Below are 10,820 nucleotides of genomic sequence, written 5' to 3'. Positions count from 1 at the left end.
TATCTAATAAAAACTGACTTTTAATAAGGTTATCTTTATTCAATGAAATGTGTTTAAACTTATATGTCTATACATGTTTGTATGTAATGCAAATTTGCAACCACAGCATTCACAAATTAGTCCAATATTATATGACACAGATTTGCAGTTTACTTTACAAAGACATTGTTGTATTGTAGGGTAATGTATATCATGACTTAAAAGTATTTATTTAATTATTTATAATTAAAATATTTATAACTCTTTTTGAAACTAGATCACAATATGCCAGCTACAATTCTAGGAAATAATTTATTGGTACTTAACACACACACTCATTGCCAAAATAAATGGCTACAAACAATGCATTTACATTCACTCTCAGAAAAAAGATACAGGTACATTATTGGTCACTAAAGGTACAAACAGGTTAAATGTACTTAAAAAGGTACAACAGTGGTGTTAAAGTTCAGCTGCGTTCCTTAAAGGTACATTACGTTCTATTCTCCTGAAAGAGAGGTGAATATTTCTAAACTTTCATTATAGAAGCTGTGTAAAAGTAATAAAATTAATAATATAAGTCCTAGACATGAAATGGGGTGTATGAAATCAACACAGTTTTAATAGAATCAACACCATTATAATAGAATAAAGTACAATTATGTTCCTTAACTAAAGGTACAGAATATGTTCCTTGAGGGTACCACCCCAGTGACCATTTTTTCTGACAGTGCTTGCATAGTGGATTCTATGGGGTAGTTTCTCAGATGGGGATTAATCCTAGTCCTGGAGTACACAGCATTTAGAATTTTGATTTTCCATTGAGAGGAGAATATAGTCCAGTACTAAGCTTAATCCCTGTCTGCGAAACCAGCCTTTCATCAAAAGGTAGGACTGTAAAGCTAGCTTGGAGGGGGGTGGGTCTGGGATGCCAGACTTCACTGTTGAGTCTTCTGGAGGTGTCATGGGCTAAATTCAGTGAGACTCTGATGAGGGGAGGTGCCTGCCTGATGACCCCTGTGAAGAGCTAGTGATGCAGTGGGTGGTTTGGGTACTCAATTACTGGGCTCAATGAGTAACAGAAGATGTTAAGGGTAGCTGGTTGCTGATCGGATCATAAACGGCCACAGCAACCTTTGGGACTAGCTGTAGGATTGGAAAAATATGTATGGAAATTGGAAAAAAGTATGTGCTTGCCCTCACCTCACCATGTTGGTGGCATGTCGTTTAATGGGGCAGTCTGAGAGTGGGGTGGGATTTGTAGTGTTAGGGAAAAAGTGGGTAAGGGTATACTGTGACTTTTGTCACTGTGTAGTTTTTCCCCTATTAGCTTAGATTAGATGGACCAGAGACACTGCAGGTCAAATGAAACTTTTGGGGAACATCAGATGTCTTTTTAACTGAACATAGCTGAGATGAGTCTGACCTTATGATTTCTCTGTAAGATATTTTATTTGTTGCTTTTTAATTTGATGGTGAAATCAAATTGCAAATGTTTGGAACTCTAAGGCACAGTCTCAATCACATGACAGAAAGCACAAGGCCAGGGAACAGAAGTACTCGAGGGGTGAAGTTTTTCTGACAAAGCACCGCAATGCAGAGTGTGGAAGTGTCCGTTTAGACGTCTATTTTACGCATGAACAGCCTGTCTCTTTCATTCCGTCAAATGCTCGTAGTGGCGGGGAGCAGCACAGATGCCGGTGGGCAGTTATCACATTAAGACTTCTGGACAGGTTTATGGGCCCTGGCTGTCAGCTCGTCTCTGCGTGGAAATCATCTGATACGGCTCTGATAGTGATTAATGAGCACACTAATCTGGGGGATGGTTCCTGAGCTGATAGACACATCACCGAGGCTCTGCTCGGCTGGCACTCTGCTGCCTTTGATTTCCTCTGGGTCCTCTGCCAAAAACACGCAAATCCCCTAAACACACAGCAAGCTGCCACTGCTTTCAGGGTGGGCCAAGCTAACGTGTGCAGTGGACTTTTAGCAGCCTTAGCCAGAGGTGGACAGCAACTATTTCAAAGCACTCAAGTACAATCTTCATTGATTTAGTATTTGCAAGTGTACATTTCGGAATAAAGGAATCTGCTATTTACTTTTACATTTGGTCACTTTTTTAAAAATTCATTGCATTCTGTTGTGTTACACATTTCTTCCTTCAAGATTTACCAGTTTAATTTCAGAAAAGAACAGCACCCAACAAATGCCAGTCTCTGTGGTGGTAGATGTCGAATTCGGAGTAAAAAGTTTCTCTGAAATTTTATTGCTTTCATCTTGTTTACTTGTCAAAGTGATTATAATGTAGCCAAATTGTGCCAGTATTGTAGTCTAAAGAGAGGAATAAATGTAAAATAACTTTTAAATTATTTACAAAATATCATATGATTATACATCAATTATCCAAAATATTATAAAGACCATATAGATTCTACATGCTTTGCCCATAAGAAAGCTCCACTTACAATATAGGTACACAGTGTAGTTAAACAATTATAGAGTGTAGTAAGTAAGAAAGTAATATTTATTTGTATAGCACTTTTCTAAGACAAATCTACAAAGTGCTTCACGTAAAATAAATTAAACACAAAATAGTAAAAAAAAAAAAAAAAACATTAAAAACAGACACAAAACACTTTACCCATGATCACAGTTCAAGAAAGCTTGTCTTAAGGCATTTCTTCAATAGATGAGGATGCAGAGTCTAATATCCAATGGAAAATTATTCCATAGTTTAAGCACAAAGCAAAAGCACAGTCTCCCTTTTGCTTTAGCTTATTTCTTAGAACAACAAGTAACTCTTTATTTGTGGATCTTAGTGACCTGGTACTTACCGTATCTATCTGTCTATCTGTTGCTCTGCATATGTGCTTTGCCAGCTTTCTAGTACCCCCACAGGACCACCACACAGCCAAAATATACATTGCTGCTGTCTGAGAAAATCCTTGTATCAAGGAATTTAAAGGTAATGGAGAATAGAAATGGAGATATAAGGTTTTGTTATAATTGCTTAATTGTTACAAATGTGCCATTTTATTACAGAACTAATACCAACTCAGAAAACTGTGTAAGAAGCAATGAATCACAAACCATGCCAGAACAATTAACACAAAATATGCCTTCTTTATTTTGCTGTTTTTAAAAAGTTAAGTATATGACACATGTACGGTATATAATGCACACAAGGACCACTAGACTAATGAACACCACCAAAACCCTTGAAAAGTAGTTATTGTAAATACCAAAGGTGATTACAAGGGTAATTACAGATTATTTTAAGCCATTACATATTCAATTATCTATTTTGTCACAAAGCAGAAGACATTTATTTGTATATGTGATAAAACAAGGTTTACAGAACAACAAATATTAACTTATAAAAAACTTCTGAAAAGTCTTTGTTCTCTGCACATTTTGGCTGAGACAAAAGTTCACCTCAACTCCCTCCAAGTGCAACACTGATATCATGTATTTGTTAAAGGAAGGATAATATTGCTGTTCTCCAGCAGTCATCAAAATGCATTTTTCACTTTATCCAAATATGTGAAAACAAAAATATTATTGGTATTTTACAAATATATATATATATAGAGAGAGAGTACTGTGCAAATGTTTCAGGCACCAGAGATGAGATTTAAAAAGCTATTTTTCTGAACAGTAAGTGTTTATTTGCTAAAACTCCAAACAAGCAACAAATAACACCCATCATATATATATATATATATATATATATATATATACCCCCATATTGCACAGGATGATACACGTCCATGCATACATCTGTTAGCTAACATAACAGCTCAGGGCAGTTAGTTTCATCCTTCAACCATGTTGAGTTGTCCAGTGACATTATATTAGCTGAAAAGTAATGGTGGCTGACTTCCCTTATCTCAAAGTAGGTTTGTAGTAGTCTTCATCCTCCCTGCTTGGAACTGAGCTGTGGGTGGAATTTTCAATGACAAAAAAAAACCTTCAATATATGAATTTATCTTCTTATATGGGTCACTATTTTAACCTACATATACTTGTATAAATAATCGGAAAACCATTCCTGACATATATAAGCTGGTGTTCAATTCCCGGTTTGATTTGTCCTTAACCTACCACTGGAAAATGATCAAAAATCTCTCTGGGTAAGAGTATCTGCAAAATAAAAGCATAAATGGAAATGTCCTGACACCATATAAAACAAACTGTGTGTGTGTGTATGTGTGGGTGTGTGTGTATGCATTGGGGACGGGAAAGCATAATGCCTCCCCGGGCTGGGCAGCACAATAGCTGAAGGCGTTTACAGCACCATAAATCAAAGGTATCCGCTGTGCAAGAGCAGCTGGCACATTTGCAAATAATTGTAATTATTAATCATGGTGATTTCACAGCCTTCAGCGGGCCGCTGAGAGTGCACAGTAGCTGAGGGTCCGCAGCGCCAGGAGCCCACCGCTCAGGGCCTGCTCTCTGCTGAGCAACGCTGAGGCTTTGATGCGGTTTCAACACACTGCTGAGAGACACACAATGACCAGGCAGCAATGAGCCATGGGTCACACTCAGAAAGCCACTCACAGAGAGATTCAGAGCTCCTGCTGGACAAACCATCATCACGTGTAAAGGATTAATGAGCATGGCTTTCGTATCGGAATATTTAAATTTGTCTAATTGGTCAAGAGACAGAAACACAACAGCATTGATTAGGAACCTAATGGATTAGTAGCCTCTTTCATTGTATTTAAAACACCTTTTTGGGGGGGGGGGGGTGCGGGTGTGGGATGGGTGCAATGGCAACCTAAATGATGGCAATGTGTGGAGGAAAATGTAATAGTTTTAGGGTATTATTTTAAATATATGTTAAGATGAGCAATTCCACCAATTATTATTTTTCAAACTATGAAATTATATTAAAACCTAGTGGCCCGGATTGGTCAGAGATTCTGCACTAAACATATTTTAAACCTGAAGTCTAGATCTGCGATTCCAGATCCCACCTTCTTAGTGCCACACTGACAAACATTTCTGAGGGTGGCAGATCCAACAGAAATCGACAGCTGATGTAATATGAGTCAGTTTGGGGATGTTGATTTAAATACCTCTTTCTACTTATAATGGACTAAGAGACATATAATTTATAGTAAATTAAAGAGCAGTTTGACATAAAAAATATGTATAATTTCATTGTATTAAATATGAAAGAACATTTTGTAACATGGGCTGTGCTGAGCTCCATTTCAACAAGCAGTTTAAGCTGTTGATTGTGAGTGCATTCCCCTTGAAGTTTAACTTGTTTACAACTCTGTGAGGGAAATGTCTTTTAACATATGGAAATTTTAAATATAAAATTAATTGAGTACCAAAACTTGGGACTTTTCCAAACAAGCCCCTTTTACTTCTGTGCCTAGATCTTTACCCCTGTGGATCAAGAATGAGCCCTGTGCCTTGTTCACTCCATGCCTCACCATCATCACAGTTTATATGAATTCATATAATTACATATTTACTAACAATTCTCAAGTAAGCTGCCTATGTGAGTCTCTGTGTTTAAAGCTATTTAAAGATGTGTGTAAAAATCCATGTCAAATCTGACCTGACTTCTCTGACTTGAGAGTTATCCTGAGATCTTTAAGTCCTTTATGATTTTATTCAATAGAAGACTTGTGGTGAGGATATAATGTGCTGAGTGCACAAGGAACACAAGGGTCAACACCAGAGTGCACAACAGAAAACAAATCAGAAGTAAAAGTGAACTGATAGAGATGAATGTGTTACAGTAATGTAAAGGTAAAATATTAGTGGTATATGAGTACGAAGAAGGAGGAGGCGGTCAGAGATTTTTGGCAGAGTAAAAGCAGATGCAGAATTGATTTGGGTTAAAACAGCATCTTTGCATGGCCATCCATGATGCTGTACATGCGACAAGGCAAAGGTCTTGTACAGGATGCATAGGGGCAAGGGCTTAATCCGGGCAACACCCGGAGAGCAGCAGGAACAGGGCATCTCGGTGCATGAGAGAGACAGATGAATGGAAAACCAGTAAAGGCGAAAAAAATAAAGGGTTTAGTAGGTTAATGGTAAAGCAGGGGCATAGTTGTGTCCAAAAGCCAGGCAAGAGAACCCAGCAACAGCCATGAAAGAGAAACCGGAGCACCCGGAGGAGAACACACCAACTCCTCACAGACAGTCACCCGGAGCGGGAATAGAACCCACAACCTCCAGGTCCCTGGAGCTGTGTGACCGACACTACCTGCTATGCCTCTGTGCTGCCCTAGGGTTAATATAAAGTAGTGATAATATGTAAAACCGTCTATAACATCAGTAGAGAAAGAGGAACCTGAAAGTGATTCTTGTTGAATTTGTGAAACTGTACAGTTTTTATGTATCTGTTTGTGGTTTTAAGCAAAAATATGTGAATAGATAGATTTAACTGAACTTAAATAGTATGAGTTTGTGGCATATGATACTGTATAAACCTATAGATTATTCTCCTGAAATTACATGAGCAATAGCAGTTTCTATGATGATAAACATGTTTTTGAGGCCATGTTTCGGAAGTCAGGATAATAGTTATGGATAACAAACATCACTCCAATCTGTTACAGAGGAATTTGTTAGTGCTCCATCACTCTAGAGAACACAGTTCCAGTACCAGTAAGACTTATACTCCTCTAGCCAATGCTTGGCAGTGAGCAATTTTAGTCAAACAGCTATGGCTACTTTTTATTCATATCTTGTCATTATGTGATTTATAGCTAACAGTGCTAAAAAGAAGCATCAACATGTGGTGTGTTAATTTGTTGACAATGTCTGCCAAACTAATTCTTTTCTTTCTTTCTTTCTTTCTTTCTTTCTTTCTTTCTTTGTAATACATTTATAGTTAGCATGTGTAATTGTGTTACAAGTTCCTGGCCTGGAACAGCAGCAGAGATAAGTGTAGCATGTGTTTAACAGAAATGGGTTGCAGGGCCTAATTTCATTGTCTAGATTGGTGCTTTTTTCATGAAATTTGTCTCATCCATTATAAATCAATGTATGGTTGGTTTATTCCACCATGACTTCCTAATTATATTAGTAATTAATGCCTTTAGTCCAACTGCTAAAGTTCTAACCAATATGAGAACTAGCTTGATGTGGATATTTACATATTGTTTACACTCACTAACAGCTTTCATAAAAGGCACATAATATACTGTGGCAACATGCTGGTAAAGGCTTATAGACTCCAGTGGATCAGTTCTAGGCTAACTTGTGCATCTACCACAGTGTTTCCCAATTCTGGGCCATTGGGGTATGTATTAGTGTTATCCCTGCTTCCAACACAGATCAGCCTTTGTCCTTTATTAAAATGCCGTTGCCCTTTATTAAGAACCAGTTTCTGGGCACAGATATACTCTTGCCTGCACTCTTGCTTGTTTAGTGTAAAAAATGCAACAAGTGTGGGTCTGATACACTAACACCACAAATATTACCACCACACTTCTAATTGCTCATGGCATAAAATGAGCAACAGTTTGTAATAGTTTTTTTACCTTTCACGTTTCACTTTTACCACCGGAGGTGAAACAAAATGTCCAAGGCTGTTTAATACAGCTAATGGTGAGCATATTTATTCATTCATTCATTGTCTGTAACTGCAGTTTTGATACTGTGGTGTTTGCTAAAAATAGACAGTATAGTACATGATTTAAAATATAACAATAAAATGTTATGGACAGGAAAAAATGTCATTCATTTGAACTGACTGTTCAAAATCTGATCACTGATCAAGGGCTGTGCCATATCGTACCATTTGTAATAATATTGTTATCATTTTTAAAACGATTTTAAAAAGTCAATATTGTGATATTCTAAAATGTTCACCTAACGACATCATGCATTTAGCCATAATATGGAATACGTTATTTACATGATTCGTTTAGGCACAGCGAAGTGGCTCTTGAAAGTGGTTTAATAAATAAAACCATTGAATACTTTTAATATATATATATATATATATATATATATATATTCATTCATTATCTGTAAACGCTTATCCAATTCAGGGTCGTGGTTGGTCCAGAGCCTACCTGGAATCATTGGGCGCAAGGTGGGGAATACACCCGGGAGGGGGCGCCAGTCCTTCACAGGGCAACACAGACACACACACACACATTCACACCTACAGACACTTTGGAGTCACCAATCCACCTACTAACGTGTGTTTCTGGACCGTGGGAGGAAACCGGAGCACCCGGAGGAAACCCACGCGGACATGGGGAGAACACATCAACTCCTCACAGACAGTCACCCGGAGCGGGAATCGAACCCACAAACTCCAGGCCCCTGGAGCTGTGTGACTGCGACACTCCCTGCTGCGCCACCGTGCCGCCCTATAATACATATATTTAATATAATTAATAATAATATAACATTTATTTTTTGTTGCAATTGTGTGTTCTTGAAATTAATAGGAGTATTTTTCATTGTTTCATCTAATCGTTATTGTGAAAATACCATGTGTCCAATATAAATACCAATATCATGATATCATGATAAGACTGATCATTTACATTCTGTATCTGCTTATCCAATTCAGGATTCCAGTGGGTCCAGAGCCTTTCTGAAATCACTTGGCACAAAGCAGGAACACACCCTGGAAGGGGCGGCAGTCCTTTGCAGGGCGACACACACATACACACACACATACACCTATGGACACTTTAGACTAGCCAAATCCACCTAGGAACGTGTTTTTGGACCATGGGAGGAGACTGGAGAACCTGAATGAAACGCACGCAGACACGGGAAGATCCTCCTATGGGGATATCCTCAGGACCCTGGAACTGTGTGACAGCCACACTACCTGTTGTGCCACTGTGCCACCTTTGTGAGCATATATATTAAGAAATATATTGATGCTTACTGATTCTTCATTAAAATGGACTGCATTCCATGAAAACTTTAAGCATTAATAAAGAGAGAATGCTGTTTAGCTTCAGTGTTTCATTGCTGAATGCAGAACCGTTTATGTAGTTAAAGCAGATGTGTGTTAATATGGTCTCCAGCTGCTGTGTTTCCATATGAAAGTATTTACTGTGTCTCTAGGCCCGCCTTTGGGGAAATAGTACACAGAAGAGGAATTTTTACCAGCTGGGAGCTCAGCGCAGTAGTTTGTCTAGTAATGCACTAAATAGAGTGTTTGCCCCTTGTTAGTCATTACCTACCACTCACAAGACAATGCACAGATGGTAAGCATGGACAGTATTCATAATGTCACCAGCGTGGGCTGGAACACAACAAACCGAAACACACTCGTCCAAGGAAATTATCCATGCTAATGTGTTTTGGATGTTGGCAATATTTTACAGTAATTTACAGCTTGGGTGCAACAGTGAGTTTTTTATTCTTTGTGTTCTGAATATCTGTACGAATATTCTTACACAGACACATACACCATAGAACAAATATGGTTTGTGGACACCTGTTCTTCCAATACTTCACTTCTTCTAAAATTAAAGGTATGCATGTAGTTTCTCACTCTTTTACAACAATAACAACCTCTAATTTTTCTGGAAAAGCTTTACACTGGATTTTGGGACATTTATGTGAGGTTTTGGTGACATTCTCTCACAATAAACTCTCAAGGCATGTGACCTGATAACATAAGAGCAAGTCTTTTTGACGGACATTAACAGGTTAAGAACATCAATGCCTTGCATACAGGTACATGTTTTTTTTTTTTACTTATAATTTTTTTAATTTTACAAGTGCTCCCTGAATATGTACCATTAGAAAAACTCCATTCATTCATTCATTCATTATCTTTAACTGCTTATCCAGTTAAGGTTTGTGCTGGATCAGAAGCCTACTCAGAATCACTGGGCGCAAGGTGGGAATGTGTATTTTTGGACCATGGGAGGAAACTGCAGGAAACCCACGCGGACACAGGGAGAACACACCAAACGTCTCACAGAGAGTCATCTGGAGCGGGACTTGAACCCACAACCTCCAGGTCCCTGGAGCTGTGTGACTGCGACACTACATGCTGCGCCCAAAGCTCCATTCAGGGTGAAGATATTTAGAAATTCAATTTTCAGTGGTGTCATGTTCACAGGAAAAACTGGGTATTAGGCTTGTAGAGTGAGTGCTGTTAAATTTTTGTCTGATATCAGACTGTGGGCCATTGGACCTTGTTTACATGAGGTGATTATGTGTATGACAAAAGCAGCCATCTTGTTAAAAAATGATAACATGGATTTATGTTTAATATGATATTGCCGCCTACTGGTTTGGCATGGTTGTGACAGCAATTAAAAGTAGATTTTTAGATTTTATATTTAAAACCATGCTTATTGGACAGGATGATATAGATAATCAAATAAGAAAAACATAATATTAATAAAAATAATAAATATACCTGTGTACATGTGAAATAAGCCCCAGGCAACAGAAGCAATTTGGCAAACACTGTGAGTAAAATGGGTGTGGCATTGTTCCCAACTGCCCCACCCTCTGATTGAGCTCAACCAGTGGGAGGGAAAGGGTGGAGACTCTACAGGACTCCTGTCCTTCCTCTCTGACAGAGGGTGATGGATGACCCCTAATCAACCTTCTCCAGCTGCTGCATAACAGAGGCCTGGTAGAGCACAGGGCCGTCCTCGGGGACAAAGGATAGCACAGGTATTTAAATGATGTCTAATGGAATAAATATAGAAAGTGGCCCAAAACTTCACTTCTAATGAGTTGCTAATGGGGGGAAATCACTTTCTTTTCACCCTGAGAGTAAAGACAGATGGAGAGGAAGACCTGCTCTGACTGACAGATCTGACTAATCTCGGAAATGTAAAGTGGTTATATGTTTTATTTCCACCAAATTT

Source organism: Hoplias malabaricus, chromosome 8, assembly GCF_029633855.1.
Source record: "Hoplias malabaricus isolate fHopMal1 chromosome 8, fHopMal1.hap1, whole genome shotgun sequence".
NCBI classification, from domain to species: Eukaryota; Metazoa; Chordata; class Actinopteri; order Characiformes; family Erythrinidae; genus Hoplias; species Hoplias malabaricus.
Note: the sequence above shows the minus strand (reverse complement) of the source record.